This window comes from Lates calcarifer, linkage group LG2 (genome assembly GCF_001640805.2).
Source record: "Lates calcarifer isolate ASB-BC8 linkage group LG2, TLL_Latcal_v3, whole genome shotgun sequence".
NCBI classification, from domain to species: Eukaryota; Metazoa; Chordata; class Actinopteri; family Centropomidae; genus Lates; species Lates calcarifer.
The window spans coordinates 27014629-27040972 of NC_066834.1; the positions used below are offsets into that span (position 1 = coordinate 27014629).

Sequence of the window (26344 nt, forward strand, 5' to 3'; positions counted from 1 at the left end):
GGACTCCCATTTTTGTGCATGGTCCACTCCTCTTCACGGTGACAAAAGATGTTGGACAAAATAAATTGAGATTTAAAAAAGCAGATCTTTGACACAACAGTAGTTGGGAAGGCTCTTTCTTTGTCTGCTGAAAGAAATACAGTCAACTGGAATATATAAAAGATCAAATTTAGCTTGGAATTTTTGTTATAGTAAATCCATAGCTCAGGTGAAAAGGTGCCGACTTTCTTTAAAAAAAAAAACAGCATATATCAGAATTATACATTTGTCAGCATTGACACTGCTGCTTACAAAGATATCATGGTGACAGCAGTCAAGAAAAATACTTTACACTGGCAAAGAGGCAAAGATCTATAAAAATAACTCTCTGATATTACCATCTAAGGTTTCAGGTGACTAATGCCCAGTTTTACCATACAGTGTTTTAGAGTGTGTTTTTGTGGAGAGTATAGTAAAGTATCTTGTGTGTTTTTCATGAGAAGTCAGTCAAAGTTCTCTAATATTGCATAGTACATTTACACTCTGTTTTTACTTTACAATTTATCTCCAAGACTTGGCCTTTATATAGGAGAGCTTATGAGGTAAATGTAACAAAACTTTGATATCATGGAAACAGTATGTCACGTCATGATCTGTCACGACTGAATTTTGATCAGTACATTCTGAAAAGTACTAGGAGCTCCCTTACAGAGATATTTCTTTCATTTGATGGCGTTAATCAAAAATTGTTACTGTGAGAAGATTCTGTGTAGTTTGCCGACTAAATGACGCAGATCAAATCTAAAGATAAGACGGGACTTGCAAGGAGATGATGTTACTTGTGAAGGGTCAACTGGATTTCTCATGTTAGCCTGGTTACATCAGAGTTATGACTTGACTACTTCTGGTGTATGAATGATGCATTATTTAAATTTACTACTGTGGAATATTGAGTCTCATCTTCAACAGAAATAAAAGTTAAATGTCTTTGCAACATTGCCTTGAGCATATCTAAAGAATTGTAATTTAGGCTACAGAGGCTTTGGCCTGTGAACCAGCAGACAAGGCTTGTTCCGCTTTACCTACACAGCAAAATCAGTAGTGTTAATTCAACACTTTGAAAGTGTCTATATTGGTCCACACTGCATAGAGTTAAAACTACACTTTTGAAAGTGTTAAATACTTCACACTATGATAGAGTTGCAGCAACACTAGTCAACACAGGTGAAATGTTGAATTTATACAACACTAGTGTGTAGTGTCAAAAGTTAACACTATCCATATATTCTTTTTTAACACTGAACAGAGTTACTGCCATATTTTAAAAACACCATCCATCCATTATCTATCGGTCGTGGGGGGGCTGGAGCCTATCTCAGTTGTCATTGGGCGAGAGGCGGGGTTCACCCTGTACAGATCACCAGTCCATCACAGGGCCAACATATAGAGACAAACAACCATTCACACTCACATTCACACCTACGGGCAGTTTAGAGTCACCAGTTAACCTGCATGTGTTTGGACGGTGGGAGGAAGCTGGAGTACCTGGAGAGAACAGAGAGAGAACAGGGAGAACATGCAAACTCCACCACATAACCACTGCGCTGCTGTGCAGACCAAGTGCAACTTCCGTGAATAATGTCAAAACATGCCGTTACTGTGTCCTCGCCTTGAAAATAAAAGTGTTACCTCACTGTTCCATTGCCATAAGGCACCAGTGGACTGCTAACTGCTATTTTCCTCATGAGCCAAATGTTACTAGATCCATTAATTCACTTAGCAACACATGTGATACAGGATTATTCTTTTCAATTAACTGGACAGTACCATAGACTGTGTGGACAGTACATGGCAAGTTGATTAGCTAACGCTACGTAAGATATTAGATGTACACACATCAATGCTCCTGGTCACAATTGGAGTGTTGTCTGGTCACATCCAGTCAAAAATAAAGACAATAGCTGGCTGGTCTCCCACCTCCATGCTGGAAAAAAACAGACACGTTGGACCTCTGGCAATAACACCTCTAGTGAAATCAACTCTGTAGAGTTGTTAGCAGAGTATGTCATTTAACTCTCTGTATCAACACTGACACTGTCTGAGGAATAACTATCTTGTAGTTGAATTAGAGTTGAAATTACTCTGTATTTTTACTTTCAACTGCAAAGGGTGAAAGTTTAACTGCTTTTTTAAAACATTAAGGTGCTGATGAAGCGATGGCAGAACAGAAATTGGTCTCTATATTACATGTAGTATAAACTGTGCATTTCAAACTAAAATGCCTTGGGTGTTATCTAAGGTGTTAAATCACAGAGGTTAAATTATAATATAACATAACAGATACAATGAGGAAAAACAGAAAAGACAGTGAATATAGGCCTATAGATCAGCCAAAACATGATCTGTGTGGGTGGGAGGAAAAAAATAGATTCTTATCTTTTACCGTAAAGAAAAATCAATTCTTGCACATTAACAGTGTTGCAGTTAGATTTAATACTTCAGAGGAAAAAAATGTGATTGAATGTTAAGGAACTAACAATCAGCTGGATGGATATATTGCAGTAAATAGGATAAATAGTAATATTTTATCAGGAAAAGATACAGATAGGGATAAAACTCATGAACAGGCAAGACAAATGGATGGAATGTTCCTTTTTATTTTTTCATGCATTGTCGTAAGCATGTAGATACAGCCAGTCTCACCAGGTTACATGGCACTATCTAGTGGATGTTTATTTTCTCTGTTGATCCAAAAAATGTGCAGGGAAATATAAGTCACTGATGTATTGGCAGCATCCCTACTTGGTGAGTTGTAGGACTGTTAATATTGTTACAGAAAAGGCAGATAGAACAGCGTCTACAGAGCTGGCACACTGTGGGAAGCTTATTCATAGTGCTCCGCTTGTATGTAGGAGGGATGAGCTGGGAATGCACCAAGTAGTGTTTGAGGTTGGTGGTGCAGTTATGGATAATAGTGGGTTTTTCCTTGAAAACATTCTGTAGCTGTATTATGTGTCAGTGTTTGAGTAAAACACATTATTCTTCTTGCACGGAGAAGACTAGTGTAGACTGCAGACTATACTGAGTGGTGGGTTTGTGTGGAGGCTTACATTAAGTTTCACCATTATGATCCTGTTTCTTGTTGTTGGCTTCTTTGCAAGGCCAAGGCTGTAAGTAAACACTATTATTTATAAAGATATTTATGTGAAATAATGAGCTGAGTCATTACAGAGATATGAAAGTAAGTACAGAATTCAAGAATTTCTTTTAAAAATCTGCATATTGAAGTTATCATGGCTCTGGAAAATTCACACACATTTCCAAGTGTTTCAGACTGTTGCTGTGGAGTAACATTTCTTTGCTTTGATATTTACAGATTTTTGATGTATGAATACAGCACATAAAGATTTTCTTTTTCTTTTTTTTTTATCAAATCAAATCCCAAACCTCAACTCTGAATCACCACCCTAATCTGTTCAGAGTGATGCTTCTTGTGTTAGGTATTATTTTAGCAGCTCTCTGGGAGAGCTTTAGCAACACTTTTGTTTGTGATCTTGCCTGCATTATTCTACCTGTTGCTTGTGCTTTAGATCCACAACAAGCAGGTGGGACTAAGAGGGCTTTGTTTGGGCTTATGTTATGCTTGGCCTCACTGAACTGTGGTGAGATTATCTCATAAGATAGGCTGGCTCAAGAGACTACTTCAAAAGAGATTTATTAGATTCTTCATTCTTCTGATGAAGTATACTAAAAAAAAAAAACAAAACAAAAGGAAATAATAAAATATATGAAAATGAAAATCAAATCCCCAAATTTTTGAAACACCACATTAATTTTTAAACTTTTCCTTTTATTGAATTCTCCTTCCTTTTCTGTCTCGTTTTTCCTCATTTTTTCCCTTCTGTCCTGTTTTTCAAAGTGCATCCTTATTCAACATACTGTCAGACATGCAGTTTAATAAAATTGCATGTCTTCACAAAATACACAAGGCTTCTCTTATACTCAAAGTTTTTAACATGATTTCTTGTTTTTTCTTGTGTTCGCCTTGTACATTTACATGTATATGCTCAGAATTTCAAGTTGAGTTGTTCTGATTGTATTGGGCCCCTAGACTCTGCAGATGACAGCATAACCAAGGTTAGCTTGTCAGGCACTGCACCTTGGTCGCCCTACTGACTGTGTGCTCAAATTTGTTAGCCCGAAGCATGTTTCTGCTGAGATAGTGGAACCACCAGGGTGTGCTGTCTGCAGACCCTCCACAAAGTGACATGACAGCTGCACCCGAAATTTCCAGAACTACAGCTGTGGCGTGTGATGACAGGGAATTGAAGTGCACCAGCGACTCACCTTTATCTTTCTCCGTGAGGCTATGCTCAGATCACCTGCTGCTGATTGCTCCTTGGCTAGGAAGGACAATACTATGCTCCTGTCTTTCCTACTGCCAAATCAATGCCTAATACAACATAAAAGCCAGTATCCAAGCTCTGTGTTCATGCGAGAGGTCTGTTTGAAATGTCGGATGCAGGGTGGAAGGGGGCAGAGCTCATAACTGAGGTTTGATGTAGATAACTGCAGTGGCAAATGATGTAGCTAGATGTGGCAGCTGCAACCTTTTGCCAGCTTGGTGGCTCTGTCACTGTTGTTAATTGGCCCTGGAGTTGTTTGGTGCTCACATTATCCGACAGTGACCCAAACATACCAGGAGTATTTCAACTGCTCTGTCCCTAGCAAGCCCTCACATGTAAAAGATCAGTAGAAGAGTGGTGTATTAGCTGCTTACAGAGCTCCTGGCTGTAAGAGCAGTGTGCTCTTGCAGTGAACCCATTCCCAATGTCATTTAGATCAAGTGACTAAGCTGGGAGGTGCAGGCTCATTCTCTTCTCAGCTCAGCTCCTTTGTTGATGTTAGCACTTCTCTGAATGGTGTGGACATTACTGGGGACAGGCAGCATAGTGCTGAGTTGAGACCACTGGCCAGCCCTCTTTTGTGCCCTAGGGGTCTTCCTGGTGTGTGTCACTGCTGGCAAAGCTTCCTCTAGCTCCAGCTGAGCGTCAGTAGCAATTGAATCACACTCACCATCCCCTCTTTGCTTATTGGAGTGTAACTTATGTTTTTACATAAAACATTTCACCCTGTCCATAAAAGAGCTGATTCCAATTATCTTGCTGCTGCCAGTTCTCTGTCTGAGCTCCATGAGGGCAGTGGTCAGCCGGTTAACCTAAACCCCTCTCCTACTCTCAGCTTCTGGCTGAAAGGTATAAGACTTGCTGATATGAACCCATCAGACTGCCCACATCGGCAGTGGGATGAAGCCAAGAGGAGCTGACTGCCTTCTCTTTGTTCACAAAGAGGAGCACAGAAGAGGCAGGATATATCTTTCTCTCACAGCCTCCCCTCCAACTGCCCTCCGACCCTGTGTGTGGGGAATGTTGCAGTCTCATATATAGAAGAAGGGCTGACCCGGCATCTGTGGCCTCTTCTCACCAGCCCCAGCTGTGCGTCAGCAGCGGTAACTCTACTCCATCCCACTCACTCTGATGACTGATGTCAACAGTGTGAAAATATTTATTTCTGAAACTGAAAGGCTTCTCTCATACAGAAATCACTGTCTGCTCTATGCTTATGTCTTATACTGTATGAGAAAGGCACAGGAGTAGGGTCAAACTCCCCATTCCTTTACAATCAGTTTTGCCAAAATATGATATATGCAGTACAGAGAAGAGAATTACTGAAGAAATTGTTCAGAAAGTGTCTATGACATTTTTTTTTACTATACTTAAACTGTAAAACTGTCCCCTTTGGAATCCATTGCAGTCCACCACTGCAACCACTGCAACCTGCAGGGGTGAGTGAGTGATACTCACAAGATGGACTTTATCTCTCTAAGCATCACTTTAAGCTTCTGTTTGTCACTTCCATGATAGTCAAGTCTCCTTGGAACATAAAGTTTATTGCAGAGGAGATGATGTAATGTCTTGCTTGTGTAAAGTGTCCTGCGATCACATTCTGATCAGTTTCCTTTCTTACACAATCTAAGGACAGAAGATTTGACACAGCCATTTGTCATTTGTACTATCTTAAGGCATATGTTTTATATATCTTACTTACAGTTAAGACTGTCTGAGCATTTGCCACATCAAGGTGCAATGGGTGGGCATGTTAGAAAATGGGGCTGCCATGTTCTCTAACACCAACAGCACTGTTACTGTGTGTGGCATGCCCTCCCAAGAAGAATGACAAGATCAGTCTTTTCAGCCAGTGCCTCAAAATGACATAGATTTACATTACAATGCCAAAGCCCTCTAGTGGACATTATAATTATGACAGGACCAATGGCAGAAGTAAAGGGGCAGGGGCAGCCATATTGTTTGGGTTGTTTATGAAAATGCTTCAGCTGCACTTCTCTGTCAGTCACTGTATCAAATCTGCCCCATTTTAGCTAAATGGTTGTGATTGGCCTGACCTGTCTCAGGATGGATGGAAATCTGTCTGAATGGGAGGGGGTGGGGGTGGGGGTGCAGACTCATCTGTGAGAGCGAATAAATATGAGCTCACTGATTGATCTGGTCTCCAGGCTAGAATGGTTTTGGAAGGCATATGGTATTTTTTTTTCATGCAGGAAATGCTTCTAAGTGTCATTCTAGAGGTATGGATAAACAACTTATTTTGTCATTCAGTTAGGAGAACTTTTTGCCAGTGCCCAAAGACATTCATAATTTGATTCTGACCCAGACTTCCTTCTATTAAAGATTTAAAAAAACAAATGTTCTATTTTAAAATGCTTCTGGATTTCATCAGACTTCAAGTTTCTCACAACCAGACAGAGAGCCATCATGGAGTTAGGTCAGAAGGTACAGCAAGGCAAACCATTGACATTCTTATGGTTTGTGTAATGTGCCCTCCGGGTCTTGTGTCAGCAGCGCACCGTATTTCCACTGCAGCTGCTGCACATGAGGCGTTTGCAGAAGTGGTTTGTCAGGCTGCACTTGGACCTGCAATTTCACAAGTTAAGTGATACCTTTTTGATCCCTGTAGGGAGATTTTTTTAATGAAAATTAATAAGTCCCTCAGAAGATCACAAACTTTTTGAAATCATATTTATTTAGGGCAGGACACAAACATTTCTGCCCGCCTCTTTTCAAAGGACATTGTGAACATCAGCCATCGTGGTCGATATGCATTATTGTCTGCAACACTCTTTTTGTGTTTTCAAGTAATGCTACCATGTTGTTGGTGAATTTTTTTCCCTTCAAATCTGATACATAGTGACTTAAAATGCAGTAAGTCTGGACAGGTTTTGATGTTTGTTTTGGCTTTAATACCTAATTTTATCTCTCATTTAATAGACTTATAACTATTCCTAATAGCAAAATATTCTGGAGAAGCTCTACCAAGATTACATTAGATAGATTCACTGTAACAGGGTTTGCTAGCTGTAATTATTCCTCCTCTTCATACTGGCCACGAAAAGCTTGTACATCCACCATCCAGGCCTTTGCACACTAATATAATATACAACCATCAGACTGCTTCCTGAATGAACAGTATCAATAAACATAAATTCCTATGGTAGAATAGCTGACATATGGAGAGAGGTTGCAACACTCACTTCTATCTAAAGGAATTGAAAGGTTGCAAACATCATCTAGATTAGAAATCTAATCTATATAAGCTCAATGATGATTAAGGACATGCCATCAAAAGAGGAACTGCTTTGCATGTTGCCTGTTAGAGGAAAGATTTGTGGCAAATACATATTTCAACTATTCATGAAATTTAGAAATAAAAATTAATTGCCACTTACACTCGATGAGCTAATTTCCATCACAATTGCTGGGGTTCTTGTTGTGACCAGAGAAATTAGTTTTATTGTGCACTGTTGACAGACTTTGCTTCATAATTCAGCAGTAAGCACTGTATCCCTATTTCTGTCAGTGCAGGTGAACAGAATATTGGAAACACCTTTCAGTACAAGGCACGCCATTTTAATACCACCATTTTAATGCAAGGTTGTTGTGTTGAATTACATAAGATTTTGTAAAAAAAAAACAAACAAAAAAAAAACCCAACTCATATCATTATTTCTCTCCTCACATCCTTTGATGCTTTGATCATGAAGCTGTGTGTTAACTCTGAAGTGTATTGCTCAAGCCCTGGCTTATGTATGTGTGCATCTGTGTGCACCCATGCACCTGTGTTAGATAGACTCTTAATTATGGAGTGCAGTGATTATGGCACTAAGTATTGCTATGTTTAATCAAAGCAATTAAGAAAGAGTGACATAGCTATAAAAACATACACATGGGTGCACCCTTATAACCCACTGTGAAACTGCTAATATCAGCATTGAGGGAGAGTTCTCTGTGTTACACTACCCCTACCATGTCTCAGTAAGAAAACACAATTTGTGGAAAAACTAAGAGGGAAAGTCTTAATTTGACTAACTTAAACTACCCAAGGCTCATAAACCAGACAAAATAAGGACTGTGGTTTTCTTGCATTAGTGTCAAACCAAGGAATAACTTCACTGTCAGTCTCGACAGGAGGAATTTTTACAATAACTACTAATTCTCTCAGTGTCATTATGGCATGTGCCTAAGATAGACTTGAAAGAATCTGAATGTATCCTTTAGTACTTCACTACCTAACCAATCCCCCTCTAGAAACACCCTATCTGCATTGAAGTGGTACTAGTCACGTCGTGAGGATCAGATTTTTCAGTGTTGTGTTTGTGTTGTATTTGTTTTTGCCACTGATCTTTGCTCCTCACAGCTTATTTCAAGAAATCCTCCCTCTGCCCTCTTTACTTCCTAGAATTATATTACTGCACTTGGTCTTAGGTCTAACCTGTAATTACAGAATTCACAAATATGATGGAATTATTGGATTATAGGGTTTATAGATATAGATAGACTTTTTTTTTTTTTTTTTTTTTGCAGTTGCCCTCCTGGTAATCAGTTTAAGAGCATGAGGAGAGTGGCTATGATTTAGTTGTGGACAGATCAGTTGAGTTTTAAGTAAGTGTTAATTTTGTCTAAGTCTCAAATGATGTGTTCAAGCTCAGATGTTGTAACAGAAAAGATTTCAGTTCAAATGTAACTTTGGTGTGGTTAAAGTGGTTTTTCTATCGTGGTATTCCATTGTCATCCTGCTGAAGAAAATCCCTAAAATGCATATTAATGAAATTATTTTAAGAGGGTTAGCAGCTACAGGACACGTCTGTCCTCATCCACAGCCTCTGCTTCTACCAATGCCCATGGTAATGTTTGTCACAGTCCGGCACAAATTCAGCTGGAAGGAATATGTGAAATGTTTTTGGTAAATTGGTGCAACCTGCAGTTGTTGACTTAATAATGTAGTGGCAAATATATCCAACACTAGTCACTTACCAAGACACCTGTGCAGTCTGTTACAGGATCTTTTCAAACCACAGCCAGATTTACTGACACAGGTTTCCTCATACTGCCTGTTCCCAGTCCCTTCTGGATCCATCTTTGTTATTGTTATACAAAAAGCAGTATATCAGTCACAATGGATTTTTTTTTTATTTAATTTTTTTTTTTTTTTTAATGGAAATGCACTCCATTATTTTCTCATATTTAATTGTGATAGTCAGCCTTAAAGTTGCCCTACAGATGTAACTATAATCTGTGTTTTAGGAAAGCAAGACAGCAACTAAAATCATATGAGTCAATGTAAAGCACATCTGTGTATTATTTTACCAAGAGTAGTGTAGTGTATATCTTTCGTGGCTGGTTAGAGAACTTTTTTATGCATAGTATATGGGTAGAGAAAGCAGAAGAAAAAAACAGGGCTGTGCTGTGTCTTTGCATTCACAGGACACAGGGAGGAGGGAAGGGAAGGGAGAAAGGTTATCAGTGAGGTGTTGTGTCTGTTGGAGACAGAGCAAAATCAAGAGACCAGTACACAGAGAAAATAGAGACAAGAAGAGAGAATGACAAAGCAGAAGGGTAAGGTTCACGATGTACTGTGTGTATGTGTGTGGGTGGGGGTCAGCTATCTTGTTCATAGACCACCCTTGTACAATGAATAGACAACAAATACACACATGGAGACATACATATACACACACTACACCTACCAGTTTTCAGTAATTTTTACTTCATCGGTTGCTAACTTTAACTTCCTGGTTCATTTATTCTGCTGTCAGAGACACTCTCTCGCTCTCCTCGTTCTCAGTCTCCTCTTCTTTCCTTTTGTCTCCTCTCGCATTTCTCCTATCTGCCTTACTTCTGCCTTTCCTTCTCTTCTGCTCTTCTCTTTACACTTCCTCACTCTCTTCCGTTCTGTTCTCATCTACGCTCAGTTTTGTTTTGGATACGTCAAGCTGCTAATGGTGTGTTTGTTTATTTATTTGTCTATCTATTTATTTACTGCAGTTCGCCATTGGCAATGAAGGAAGCGGGGTATATAGTGTCAAGAGAGAGCTCAGAAAGTCAGAAATTTACATAGATTTTACATACATTAATAGATTAAAATGCATGATCAGAAAGAAGAAAAATCTGAAGTATGATCTGAGATTAAAGAAAAAGAAAAATGGGAAGGTCTGAGGGGGAATTATTGATTCACAGCATTGGCCAGCCAGTCAAACAGCTGAATCTGCAAAAACAAACAAAGAAGAACTAAATAGTGGAGTGAAACATCCAGTGAAACATCAATCATCAAAACATGATGGCACTAGGCCTTTAGTAGAGATATGTCACTACAGTATGTTCAATGGCGGGTCAACAGTACCTGTATATAACTGTGAATTTACTGCAAATAGTTCTTCTGCCCCAGTTAAAGCCTTATATATTACATGTTGCTTCTGCTGACAGCTGGTGGAAAAAAAAAGAATTTGAACACACACTAAGAATTTCTTAATACTTAATTTAATTGTTTGTAATCTTTTATAGTAATAAACAACAGACACATAAATCATCTATTGCCAGAGATACAGCCGTTAGTATATATTTTACAGTAGTGCAATAAGAACAGAATCAATAAATAAATAAATAAATAATATTAAAATAAAAAATAAAGTAATAAAAGTAAGTGTCCACATAACAAAAGGAGTTTGGATACTGACTTCAATTGAAAGCAATGAGAAATATCTAAAGGATTTCATCTTTAAAGTAACCTTTACAAGTCTCATCACAAAATACATTTACAGGCAACGTCTTGAACACACACGCACACAAGCTTAGACTATCCCGAGTAACTGCAGAGTAAAAACCACACTTTTCTGAGAAAAATAGGCCAACACTAGATAACCAGGCAATGGAACTAATCCAGGACTACCGCTAGGGAAGGAAGGGGAGAAGTGAAGAGAGAAAGGGAGAGTGGGGGAGGGATGAAGGTAGGACTGCTGTGGGAAGAAGAGACAGAAGCATACAGAGAAAGAGACATAGGACCAGAGAGGGACTCAAACTCTCTCTCTCTCTCTCTCTCTCTCTCTCACACACACACACACACACACACACACACCACAGATACACGCACAGAAGATGCTAAAGCTAGTAGAACTAAGTCCCTCTGCGGTTGGTAGTTCTGTCTGTCTGTCTGTGTCTTATTGTATTCTTGATAATTCTCTAAGCTGCTTCGACTTGTCACCAGCACATCAGAAAGTTGAGTGCAGTTTTCACATTGCGATATGAGTTCAACAGAGATGGAAACTCAAAGAATATGCATGATTTCTGCCTAATAAACTTTTTGATATCTCTTTCATCCTGTCGTTTATTCATTTGTTGTACTGTCTGTCCAGCTGAATACTGAAGTGGCAGTGTGGTCAACAAAGTTTAAGGTCTGGCTGTATTTGTCTATGTGGACTATTTAATTATCAACGGCTCCCCCTCTCACAGGAAAGACTTACACATAATGATTATTGTTATTGAATTATGTGTCCATTATTAAATTACAGTGCATAGATTAAGACAGTGGTTAAATATGTTCATCAGAATTTCTCAAGGTTCAAGGTGATCATCAGGATATATGTGGTATTTCATTATTTTTTCTCAATAAATGACTTCTTCAATTAATCAGTTATCAAAGTTATTGTCAGTTAATTGTCGCTGACAGCCTAATTGATCATCTAAATGTTTCAGCGCTGTAGTTTTATTTAGAATATTTCTTTAAAGTTGTTCTAGTTTATTTTATTTTTTACTTTTTAACTTTGACAGTGACTGACATTCCTGTCACAGCTTGCACTGCCAAAACCTCTGTCTCTCTATCAAAACCTAAACAAAGCCAGTTGTGAACTTTAATGACCCTTTGGTTTTCCCTATAAGATTCACAAACCCCAGTTTATACCTCAGATTCCAAGGTAGTAGGAGCAGTATATTGTCAGCACAAAAATGAATGTTTATTGTTGTCCAGAATGAAAATGACTGAGAGGAGCTGCAGACGCTGTAGCAGGCTGTGGACTGATGCTGAGTTCAGCTGTTGGGCTGGACTGTAGGACTGATGAGAACATTTAGATCCGCAGGCCTCCTGCCTCACCAAACACCTGTTACTGCTGAGACACAGCAGGGGGTGAGGGGATACAGAAGGAGAGATGAAGCAATAGGAAGACAAAGTTACAGGTAGAGTAAGAGATGGAAACAGAGCAAAGTGACACCATATGAGGAAGAGAGAGAGAGAGAGACAGTGACAAAGAGAGAATACTGTAGGCCAGTGGCCAGATTTCAAGCTGAGCTTTGCTTAAGTTGTCTCTATGAATTCTGCATTTTGATCATCAGTCGACAGTGCAAATACACAACCTTGCTTGCGCACACAAACACACACACACACACACACACACACACACATATTCTTGTACATCTATCTTTGTGAGGACTTGTCATTAATCTAATGCATTCCTTAGCCCCTTGCCCTAACCTCTCAACTAAATGCCTAACTCTAACCCTAAAACCAAGTCTTAACCCTCATACAGTCATTTAAATGGTGGTGCCTAGCATTTTTGTCCCCCCAAAGCTGTCAGACCCTACAAGTATAGTGGGTTCCCAGTTTTCAGACCCCATGAATATAGTAAAGCAAGGCCACACACACACATTTGCACACAAAACTCTTGAGTGTCCCTGTCTGTAATTGTGGTGTTAAACTGAATTCTAGTCACATTTATTCAGACATCTGCAGTAAAAGTTTAATTTACCGTGAATCCCGATTAGGCCTTGTCGCAGAAGTTTCACATCAGTGAAACATCTGAGTTCCTACTTTAGTTTGTTTACACAGTGATAGAGAATTGAAGCAATGTACTAAAAAACAGGGTGAGAAAATACAGTGACAAGAAGAAGAAAAGAAAGGTAAGAACAAATAAGAATAAAACTCCAGGGGATCCCAAAACAGATCTTGCCCCAAACAAAAGAAACTAAACAAGAAAAATCAACATGACGATTCAAAACATAGCCTTGCTGGATACAGCAATCTAAATGACATATGTACTCATGAATAGTTCACCAAGAGCATCAGCCACCCATAGTGATGTCCTTCAATTTCTCTTTGAAAAATACAATGTAACCATCCATGTGTAGTCTTCTTGTACCCATATGATATTCTGCTTGTATTTATGGATACTGGCAGGAAATTATCTCTTTGCACAGGGGGTGACAAACTTTATTGAAAAAAACAAAACAAAACTGAACACAAACAGCATCACATCACCTCATTCATAGCCACTGAAGTTCACTGCTGTAAAAATGCAGTATTTCTGCTTCAGACAACTTCTCCTGTGCTACAGTGTTATTAATCTTACTGAAAATGAGCATGATAACTAAAACAGTTTTCCAATAAATTTGTGATTACAGAAATAGAAATTTAAAAAAGGAAAACTGGTGCTAGCTCTCTTCCAGCAAATATACACATTTGCCATTACTGAAACACCTCAACTGAAACTTCATGCAGCCTGTGATCAAGATGGTGACATCTGCACGAGGTTTGGTAAGAGTGAGAAGCAAATCATACTTTTAGGTTTTTGCCAGTGTCTTCAGAAAAACACTGTTTTTTTATTAGAATGTGCAGTTCAGTTGACTATTTGGTTGAATGTTTAAAGTCTCTTGCACGTCTAAACGTTGTGGCTGCACCTCTAACCACACCTAATGATGTCACCATGTACTGACATGGCCTTGAGTACACTGATACATCACCATAGCAGGGTCAGAGGTTAAACCACTAGAGGTCAGCAAAAACAAGACTTTAGCTTCTTAAGTTGTCAAGCTGGATTTTACTTTTTTTTCACATACCCAAAAATTGTTTCTGTGTTTTCTGCTGCAAGAAGACACTGAAATGAGGTAAACAAGGTCCTGCAGTGAGTAGTTCTTCTTGTTGACCACCCAGAGCTATAGTATTTGATCTCACCGGTAGAAATGAGCACAACATAAACAAAAAACATCAGACTTCATGGAGAAACATTAATGGCCCTTTGAGTTTCAGGCAGGGGTTTTTTTTGGTTTGTCTGTTACTACTGTGTTTTTAATTGGCATGTAGCTGCTGCAGCACATGTGATTGACAGCTAGCCCCCAGGAAGATGCACAAAAAAAAAATATGCCCCAGTGCAACTGGGATCAGAGCTGCAAGGGGGAAACTATTGTGGTGCACCTCACTTCTTAGATATTTGTGATTGTACTGTCATTTCTTCCCCCCCAATATTTGAATTATTGATTTTTAATCAAAACAAACCTGTGTTAAATCTGCATTTATTTTTCAAAAAATTGAACCACAAATAATGAGCTCTGTTCCTTCGTTACACTTTTGACTTTCTTTTACTGAGAAGTTACCTCAATATTAATGACTCTTAAATGTTTCAATGCCACTGCTTGTTCTGTTAGATGTAATTTTTTTGACAGTACAACTTTTAATGGGCTGTCATCGCATTCATTTTTAAAGTCACAGCTGTTGGCAAAGTTCAAAATGTGTAAAGTAATCCTTTAAACTCTTGTTTAGATTTTCTTTTATTTTGTGTTTGTTGTGCAGACACTGAGACAATTACCACTATTTGAATAGAATCAAAACAAAAACATTTCTAATTTTCAACAAATAACTTTTAAGAAATTTAATTTAGAATTGTACATTTAAATAGAACATAAACTAAGAGTAATGCTAAATAGAACGTCATATCCAAAGCAATCAGTTCTGTTGCTCCCAGTCTTGTCATGATGATTGTCAATGAGGATGATGCTGTTGTCTGAGTTACCTGTACTGAAGTAAACCCCAAAACAAAGACTTTCCTACAGGAATAAAAAATGTTACATTACACAGAAGTATTTCAGCTCTGAGGCAGTGCTAAAATATCACCTTAGATACATGTAAATTGTGACACTCTGAGTTTACAAGGCAACAGTCAGATCTACAGTAAGAGCCATTTCTTACTCTCTCTTATTTAGCTCTATCCCTTAGGCATAGCGGTTGATTTATATTTTGCATTTCTAAACATCATACATCATAAGATGTAATGTGTGCAGGCATTTAGACACAAGGCCCCTGGCACTCCTTTCCACACTGGCTGACTGACTGACTAGCTGGCTGGCTGAATGGCTGGCTGTCATTTTTTAGAACATCTGAGCTGGCATTTATCCATAAAATCTCCTGTTGTTTCTGCTCCCTTTGGGTGTTTGCTGAGCGGTAATATGGAATCTACACTTCCTGAAAATACAGATGAAAAAATAGTTTGTTTGTTTCAGACACATCAAGGTGGAAAGGCTGGCTGGTAAAAAGCCAGTTTGAAATGCCTCCAAAAGAATCTTTTTTTTGTATGTATATTTTTTTTCCCACAGATACATCAAAGCACTTTGATATCAGAGGCAAAAACCAAATGATGCTCCCCACTTTTCCAGCTTTCCATTTTATTCATGTATCAGGAAATAACTGCTCTTTTTATGCTCCACACTTTAAAAACTTTTAGCTAAATAGCCAACCCAAAGTTCCACTTCATCTAAAAATAAAGAGCAATTTTTTTGCACTCCTTAAATATGAAAATGTAGGCTAAAGAAACTTCTTTTCACCATGGTCAATTTTTAAAGTTTCCTTTAGAATCCAGTTCTTTAGTCTTTTATTCATTAAAAACTTTAAAGGCAGGGTGTTTGTGATTTCTCCCCCTGTATCTCATTTCTGATAGAGACAGAGGTGTTGGTTTTATTCATATGTTGCTGACTGACAGAAAAAAAACATGATGAAATGGAACAGTGTTTGTTTCCCTCCATCCATCTCTCTTTCTCTCCATTGCTAAGACTCTCCTGTTAAACTCTCCTCTGACTTTCTGCATCTCTGTCTGCCTCCCTGCTGTGGGTTCGCCAGGAGAGAAAAAAAATACTACTCTATTTTAGTTTTACTCATGCACTATTTCAACCACTTGTTGATGCTTCCTCATCACTTTTTCTCCAATTCATTTGCTCACTTCATCTCTCCATTCCTCCATCATTTTCTACCTCCCTCTGTGATTCTCTGCTAGCAGCTTTTTCCCTGATTGGAAACTTTTTCTTGTCTCACACACACACAAACACGCAGACAAACTACAGCTTACACACAGTGCAGGAGGGCTTTTGGGATGGAAGAAAGAAGTTTTCACATTGCAAGGGAGAGCTCAGAAAATAACCGAAACAACTGGGAGAACTCAGCAACTGAAGATAATGAAGACTAACTATAAAGTCCCATGGACCCATGGTGGAGGCAAGAAGAAGCGATTTTTGCCATCTCTATTATGTTTTAAAATTTTCCAAATAACTTTTCCTACAGCAAACTCAACAGAAGCCACATTACTGTGGCACAGGCAGCGAGGCAAACTGGATTCCACAGTATAGAATTTATTTGTTACCTTGAGAAAAGAGACATTACACAGTAATGTGGTTACTTTTTCAACAAACAGCAATGTGAAAAAATAGCTCTGTTATTGGGACAGTTTTGCTTTTTGCTGCCCAGCTAGAATTTGGATCTAAGGAACTGTGCATTTAGTAGAAAATTCAATGTTGCTGTTTACATGTTCTGTCAGTTTCCTTGGCTAGATCACCACCCATTCATGCTAGAATCACCTGTCTCTTATTCACAGTCAGGATGGTGTATGAAAGCTGTGGTTTCATTTAGTCTGGGTTGTTGTGTGCAGCTACTGATGCTAGCTGTTGATGGTCAGTGGATAGGTCCAGTGTGTAGTCTGTTTCCTGTTACATTGGAAGAAGTGACATGTGGCAGTGGTGGCTTTGATTCTAGTTAAAAGACACTGAAGCAGGAGTACTGTAAATGTGCAGTACAATGTTTCCAAACTTAGAATAGGTTACCTATATAATATTATTAGTAACTTCAACCTTTGCTTTTTACCATGTGACTCCTCAAGGCTTCTGTTCCAAGCAGCTCAGAGAAGGACTTGTTTTTAAATATTTTTTCATCCATCTGGTACGACGCTCATAAATCATCTTGCTTTAAACTTCTCAATAGAGTGCACAAACAAACGCAAGTGTTCATGAATAAACAAAGTTTGATTCCCTGTTTTCTGACTTTCACATTTTTTTCTTAGATATTTTCATATTTATGAATGTTTGGGGACCGTGAAAGACAGTATGGTGGGAGTATTTAAATGTCAAATTTACTTATGTGGGCTGCCAGTATTGTGGATAATTGGAGCACTGATTTCGGTGGTTGCTACTGTTGTGTGTGAGTGTATGTGTCCACACTTGCATGTGTGCGTAGGTGTTGAAGTTGGTGTTTTTTCTCTGCTAATTTGTGAGGTTTACTTAAAAAGACACCCTGCTGATTACAGTTGGGTACGATGAGCTCAGCTTAGCCTTTGCTTTTTGCAATCACTACCATCTGGATTTTATGTGTGTAAAATGTACAAGTACATACATATAGAACACACTTGTCCATTTCCTATAGTAACAAAAATAGAGAAACCCTGCAAATACCAATGTAACTGTTGGGATTTTGCATGCATTTGTGAAAACCATCAGTACTGGAGAGTGTGTTCACCTGTAAGAAGGCTTTATCTTGACTTTCATGAATTGAGCTAACTAATCTCACCAGTGGACATACCTTCAAACTGCTCACAGAGACATGAAAAGGCATCCATGAGTTTGTCTCTTTGAGTCAGTAGAAAAAAATGTACAGTTCCCCAAAAACTGAACTAAGTCTCATATCAGCCAATGAGTCAGCATACTTTGCATATTTTTAGCCCTGTAGCCAATTGTAGCACAGCACCTGGCCTGATTTTGAATTTATAATAAGTTTTATTTTTTCCCCCCACAAAGGAGCACAAGGTGTTACTATAGCAACTGAAGATAAGTTGTGATGGGAGACTGACAGCTGACAGATTAGCGTCAGAATGATTTGCCGCACAAAAGCATACCTAGAATCACAGTTCCCCCCATGCTTCACATCTTTTTTTTTCAAAAGAACCTCTCTTTCTCATGGTTCCTCTCTCTCTCTCTCTCTCTCTCTCTCTCACACACACACACACCGTCTGCCTCTTTCACTCTCTGTTAGCACAAAATTCATATCATGAAACTGACTTTGGAGTTTATAGAGCGAATGTTTATGTTTCAATCCGATTTAAATTTCAAAGAAATTTGGGCCAGTCTCCTTGGAGAAGGGAGGAGGAGCGGGAATGGAGAAAAGAGCAGGAGAATGAAAATAAGAAGACTGAGGGATTCGAAAGAGACAACAAAAGAGATGAGATGAAGAGGTAAAAAGAGAGGGTAACATTGTGGTGTGTTAAACACTGAGTAACACTGAGGTTTTTAAAATGGAATGATGTCACAGAAATACACACTCACACACACACACACAGAGAGAGGGAGAGAGAGAGAGAGAAATGATTCAGACAAATGTCTTAAGGGAATACTGATTCCTACTTTATGAATATGGAAATGTTGCTTATAATATTGTGTATATCCCCACCTGGTCTGCATACCAGTACTGCAAGTGCGTGTGTGTGTGTGTGTGTGTGTGCGTGTGCAAGAGAACAGACTGAAATGTATGAGAAAAGGCATTAGAGAGAGGGAAATTGACAGATTGAGGAAAGATAATGTCAAGTATAGTGATGGAAAGAGAATGAAGACGGAGTAACAAGATTAGAAAAAGCTCATTGTGTTGCTAAAAAAACAGTAAAGGTCTTGAAAAAATATTTTGAGTGCAGAAAAGCAAGGGGCTTTTCAATAGAGAAAAATGAACCTGTACAGGACAATGCTTGACCTTCTTTTGCAGCACATTGTTTCAAAATTGAACATGTATAGCTGATGTTAAGATTAGGATCAGGATTAAGATCAGGGTCAGATAAAAGTAAAAATGAAGAAAACCTAAAATTTTGAATTTGTATTTATACAGGCATAACTTGTGTTGGTATCCTTGACATTCACTGGTCAAATGTCAGCAGTAGTTTCTCAGTGCAGTTCTGCTTTATGTATTTGTTTTTAAGGGAAAGTTCCCAAATATTTCTCCTCCCTCGGGTTTGCCTTTGATGTGTGATTAACTAGTTAATTAATTCACCACTGTAGATAGACTTGAAAGAATGGCAAACTTACTGACAGCTAGTAATATGTTGTTTCGCTGGATGCCAGATGAAATTATTTACTTTGGTGAAGCAGTACCTGTGATTCAAATCATCAGTGCAAAAATTCTCAAATTTAAGTGATGATGATGAGAGAAACAAACAAAATAAAGACCTGTAGCGAGCTAACCTCCCTCTGAAATATGACACTTTATAAATATTCATGCAGACACAATTTAATCAGATTCTGAAAGCCATATTTAATGATCACTTCACTAGAAATTACTCTCAGTTTTCTGTGTTCTAGGTCTACTATCACAGAAATGTGCACATCTGTCGCTAAGCAAAGACCTTCACCAGCTCTGTTCTGATAAAAGAAATATCAGATAATAAAGAGGACAAAGCTCAATGCCACTGTAGTAAAAACACAAAAAACACCATCAGTAGTTAGTGTTCCTACTGAATGGCTCTATAATATTTTTGAATTAAAATCTCAGTCAGTAGTAAACATGCCTCTGCAGATTAGCTTGTTAACAGTAATGCTAGCTCACTGAAACTCACCCTGCATGTCACAGTGGTCTGTTGATAACCTCCCCAAATGAACCACAAAAGGAGAACAATTGAAATTATGAAACAAGCCTGTCTTAACACGATAAGAGATATTTTAAAGTATATAGTTCAGGATTAGATTTTGGATTAGATTTATAGTTCAGTGTCAGGTGTTGGTAGCTCCAATGCAACACTAAATGGGTGTATCATATATGGTTATATTCCCATCAGCGACACTTTTTACATTGTTTCATTCACTTTGTGATACTGCCAACAGTGTGAAGGTCCACCTTGTCTCAATATTGAATGTGGGACTATAGTCTTCAGTTGCAGTGTTTACGTTCCTTCATTCACTGTGATAAAGAGCATGAGTCATAGTAAGGAGAAGTTTAGTGGTTGAAATGGCTATGATAGATTTGTGTTACTGTAGAGAGGAATACAATACGGAGTATCTCTGTAACTGCCATTGCGTAACCTCAGATCATGTGTATGTAGCCACCATAAGTAACCCTTTAATGCAGCTTTAGGTTTAGGTTATCTTCAGACAAGTGTTAAAGTGAAGTATATTGTGGTGAGAGTTAACGTTAATGTTCAGGATGTGGTGTTGCTATACAAAGTTATGTGTGTCTGTGGTGGAGTCTGGTCACATCTGCTGGATAACAATTGTTCAATGCAAAGACACAAACCATCACTTAAATGCTCTCACTCAACTCAAGAAATGTGTGCGCGTGAATATTCCATTTCCTGTCCCTTGATTTAGATGATAGTCGATTCATTTGTCACTCTCTCTGCCTCTCCCTCCTGCTATCTCTTTATCTTTCTGCCTCAACCTGTCCCAGTCCTCATGTATTTAGAAAAAAAAGGATGCGGCTGAATGTCAGAGGCGAGGGGGAGAAGAAGGGAAAATGGCAGGGTAGTGTTGATGACAGGAGCGAGACAAGAAAAGAGAGAGCAACAGACGAGGAGAAGGGGGCAGGAGAGACGATACAAGGGACGAGACAAACTAAGGGGAAACGAGTGAGTTGAATAAAGGGGAAGCAAGTGCAGATGATTTGAGGAGATCTAAGAGGTGCAGAGAGTGGAAAAGAGCATTTGATCCAATGAATCCCTATAGCTTTTCTGATAAAATGTCATCAAATCTGAGCATAATCCAATGGCTTCTGTTGCTAAAAACGCAGATAAGTGCGATAGGTAAATAAAAAGAGAAAAATAGAAGTGAATAGTGAGAGATAGATAGATGGTTAATTGGCTTTTACCTTGGTTCTGTTATCTATCAGTGTTAAATGTTAGACACTCTGTGCGTAGGATCTGACTGTCTGAGTCATTTTTAAGGTCTGAACGCCTGAATCACGGTAACACTGACTAATGTTGAATCGTTGTTAGGCTCCAAGCAGAGCTAATTTCTCATTGCAACCACTGCCTCAGCTTGAAAAACAAAGTCATTTTTGTGTGTTCAGTCTTTTGTCATTTTAGCACTGGATTACTTTGAATACTTTAAAAGGGGAATAAGTAGGTTTTTTACTGCCCAATAACATAAAAATGACTTATTATTTTCTTTGCTGAGATTGCTGTCTTTCAAAACTATTTTCATCCCTGCTCCTTTTTTTGTTTTAGCACAAAAACTCAGTCAGATTTTAAGACACCATCTGTGGCCACAGCCACCCCCATCCATTACTCACATTAACTCTTACCTTGTGCTAACGTGTGTATGAGTTAATGATCCTCTGCAGACATATTTGAAGACATATAGCAAAAAACAGGCTCTGCCTGGAGTAATAATTTGTGTCTAATGTATTGTAATTGTATACGTAATTCTAAAATTAATTACCTCAATAAAATGTCTTTACACCCTCTTATTCTCCCTCATTGCAGACAACTGTGAACCGTCTTCTCATGTTGAAATTCTTCGCAAACATCATTCTCCACAGTGATGGTCTGACATCCAAGTGAACAATGACTAAAACACATTTCTGAGCAGAAGGGGACTGTAAAATAGTCTGTGTCTGCCACTACTTAACACTGCTGCAAAGACAAAAGACACTAAAGAAAACAAAATTATACAATCCACAGTGATGACTTTATACCCTAAAATGCAAAGGATTTTAGAGCTCCAAATCTCCAATAATTGGGAATTTAAGCCTCGCAAGACACAGGAATCTAGTCTGTCCAGCTTCTCTCTCTTGGTTACAAAGCACAGTGAAGGATTATGGCTGCAACAGAAGGGTGGCAATCAATCAAGCAAGGATGAGTAAGGGTGCGAAGGAGGGGGAATTCTCTCATGTCAGTCATGTTTTATACACCAGAGCTCAGCAAGAAACTGCATGTTTTATTTCACCGTTAATTTAACTTTTTTGTTTTATTGCCACTGTCTTTATTTCCATTTTGCCTTCAAATTCTGATCTGCAGCACAATAAATTGCCAAATGCAACAGAATCACAGCCAGCTGGAGGATATGCAGGGATGTATGACTGTCAAGTGGGTCAGTATTATTAGTCTGCAAGATTGCATGCAGACACATAAAGGAAGCGTTCTTCTGCAATTGCTATAAATGGCTGCATAGATTTTTTTTTCCACAACAAGTATAAAGGCAACAATTACATAATGGTGTAAACAGTGCTCTAATTAAGGATTAAGAGCTTGTTCTGAATGCTGAGTTATCATTGGAGGCATGGCGACTGTAGCAGGTATAGTCACAGTGAGGAAAGAAGCTACTGTTTTTATTGTTATTGTGAATGTATGTTTAAGCTCCAAACAGTTACAGGCAATATTCTATATTTTTCTAATCCAAAGGAACCCCATATACTGTTTTTTAAGAAGTCAAAATATTTTTGCTAAAACAGTAAGACCCTGTAGTTTTTTGTGAATATTATTCAAACAAGATCAAGTGTTTCTGTTGGGGTCTGTTTTCAGATGCAGATTTGATGCTCTGTCAAGTATTTACGGCAGCCTGTGTTCGTCATAATGCAGTGAACACGTGGCTCCCTGATGTACTTTTAATTGTTCTTGGATACCAACTGAGGTCTGTGGTACAACAAGCTCTATCAGGCTAAAGAGGCCATGCTTGAATGTAGGATTAGTTCATCATTGGTTTTAAGAACTATTTCACCTATTGAAAGTATGCAGCTTAAGTCCATTTTTTAAGTCCATTTTTTCACTCAGCCTTAAACGGTCTCCCACTAAATACATGGTGACGTTCATGTTTGTGTTAGTTTTGGTAGCTGTGTAACCAATTGGGGTTTGGCTGCACAATACGTTTGGTCTTCCCAGTCCATCTGTGTGTGTGTGTGTGTGTGTGTGTGTGTGCATGTATGTATGTATGTATGTAAAGTATGTGTATATGCACATGTGCACTGAGGTGTGTGTGAAGGTGCCCTTCCCTCAGGCCTGCGGGCATATGTGACTGTAGAAGCTTTTAATGTTCACACCTTGTCAGAAATCTTTCATTTACTGCACTGACACCACACACACACACACACACGCACGCACGCACACAGGCATGTAGAGGACACATGTCATGGGCTTCTAAACAAAACCTGACAGAGTTGGGGGGGGGGGGTGCGAGATGGGAGAGAGAGGGTGTGGAGGAGGAAATGGAGGAGGAGGGAGGGGGGTCTCCTAATTCTCCCGTCCTCTCTCTAATCCGCCCCTTCTCTCCTTTCCTCCCCTTCTCTCTCTCACTGTCTCTCAGAAGCATAGAGAATCAGTTTTAATGGTTTGTCAAATAATGCTTTCTCCCCCACAGTGGATTGGTGATGCAGTGTTTGTGTTAACTGTGTGTGTGTGTGTGTGTGTGTGTGCGCATTTTAAAGGGAAGCTTGCCCTACTTTAGCCCAGTGGTTTCCTCTGTTGATATTGCCCATAGCGCCGGATTATACGCTTTTCAATGTGGTCAAACACACATATTCACACTCACAAAACAATACACACACTCACGACACATAGACTCAGGAAACAATGCAAACTGACATAAAACATGCACATATACACACACACATACACACCAGGGAGAATAAATATATGTATATAGGTAGTGTAAACCCATGCATCAACACCTACACACAAACATGTGTCCAGACAGTGAGTCATGGTGTAAATTACATTCTTGATGGTTTCTCACTAGCAGCACTTAGATTTTAGGCACAGGAAGTGCCTGTGTTGGGTTAGGGTGTGTATATGTCCTGGTTAATGTGACATGGTAACACAGCGTCTTATCTTACTCTATCATATTTTATTATATTGTAGAATTATTTTAATATAAACTGTACTGTATTTGTGTGTGTGTGTGTGTCTGTCATACTATGTGTGTATTAATAACAATTTCTTATGTCAATATCGGCGTTCACTCTCAGTGAGCCGTGTTTTTAGTGGATCTGTCTGTTTTGCTTTGTTAGTTTTGCGTGACTGTGTGTGCTTGTGACTTTATATATTTGTGTATGCATATTTATGTGTATGTTTTATCTGCTTTGCTCTCAAGGCTGGTTATGACCAATCTCTGTGTGAGACTGAGAGTGTGAAATGGATGTAATAGTGTGTGTGGAGTCAAGGTTGAAGCATCTTACAGTTTGTGTGTGTGTGTGATGGAGAAAGCAATATATCTCAGGTACAGCAGCTATGTGTGTGTTTTATGTGTGGCATTTGTGTGCATGTGTGTGTATGTGTGTAACAGTAATGGCTGTTTATCTGTAGGCACTTTGATAGATGGTTCATCATAGCCTGACTATTCTGTACCATAAAATGACAGAGAGAGAGAGAGTGTGGTAGAAAAGAGACTGAAGCAGACAGACGAATAGAAAGAGAGGAGCGAAATTGAAAGGTAAATGGTCAGTTTTCTTGATGCATTTATCGAACTGTCCATTATTTCTTTGTATATCATCCAAAATGTCCAAAAAGTTTAAGAATCCTGTTTCAACTTATCAAGTTTGAAGTTCAGTTCAGCTCAGTTTTCAGTTCAGTCAACTCTGTCCATTGAGAGATCAGATACAGTCTGTGATTTAGCCTGCCGCTCTGACAGCTGAAATGTCTTAGGGATGTTCAGACCAAAAACCACCCTGCATAGAAAAAGTGTTGCCTTAGAATATACATGCTGCCGCAGGTATCAGAAGGAACATTAAACTCATCCAGGGTGACCAGTTAAATGCAGGTCAGTGGATTTATCAGATCCCAAAACACTGTGCAGTGCATATGCTGTAGTACTATTGAACATGTTTTTAACAATGCAAACGTAACACTGCTGTTGTCACTCTGGTCCTGGTCTCAATGATTGAAACGTGAACAGCTGAATTACAACAAAGTATTTTTGTCTCTTTTTTGGTCAGGGACCATGGTGAGTGCCATCTCTCGCTCGCTCTCTCTCTCTCTCAATTTTTTGCAATGACAGACCTTGGACATTTTTTAGACATTACACAGTATTGATGTTGGTCTGATCATGGCCTTACACTGCAAGAATTTGTAAAGGTATTAATGGAATAAAAACTTTTTACTTGATTGAATGATTATAATATATAAACTACAAAGTGGAGATACACTAAACAGTTTTTGGCAGCTGTGATAGCCATGGGAGATACATCTCATCATCAGAATCCTGATTATTTAATCACAATCGTTCTATGGTTTGTTTGGGTTTTTTTTAAAGTTTTGTTTTTTTCAAATGGATAAGCAGATTTGCCAAGAGCCCCTATGTCTGGCACATATCCATAACTCACATTCACAACTTTTAGCCTTTTTTTTTTTGTTGTTTGTTTTGTTTTTGTTCCAAGTGTTCCACATTACTGATGGAAAAAAGCCAATGTCAGGCTTTGGGCCAGTTTTCATTTTAGTTTTCCACCATTGCCATGTGATGTGATGCACAAACCAGTGAATTCTGTACACACAATATATGAGCTTGACATTTGAGAGACAGAGAGTATCTTGTAGGTCATTTGGTTACTGTCTTTTTTCTTTTTTTTCTTCTTTTTTAATTATTGCCCTTTGTTAGACAGTATAGAGTGTGGAGCTGATAGGAAATCAAGGGAATGTTGCAATTGCATGGTAAGCAACTTAAACCCCAAAGTCCCCTGGACACTCTAATACAATGCTACATATTTTCAGCAAATATTTTTACTCAAACTGTAAAGAGATCATTATTTCTTTAAAGCCTCAGGTTAAGATGCCCTAAGACAAAACAGACAAAAAATAAACCAAAGAATAAACATTGTCTTGTGGGCCTATGGTATGAAGGATTAAGAATACTTAAATGTCAAGACAGAGACACTTGGCATTCAAATGTTAACATCCTGTGGTGAGTCTCCTTTCCCTTTTATTTCCTTAATTATAATTTGTAGGGTTTTCTTGCCATTGCAGTAACTGATGTGT

At 38.6% G+C, this 26344-nt stretch overlaps 1 protein-coding gene across 1 annotated transcript in view; it reads left to right on the forward strand.

The window, feature by feature from the left end:
• LOC108877732 (CUB and sushi domain-containing protein 1) overlaps positions 1-26344 on the forward strand; it is a 364150-nt gene that overhangs the window by 85085 nt on the left and 252721 nt on the right. The gene's annotated exons all lie outside the window — the stretch shown is intronic.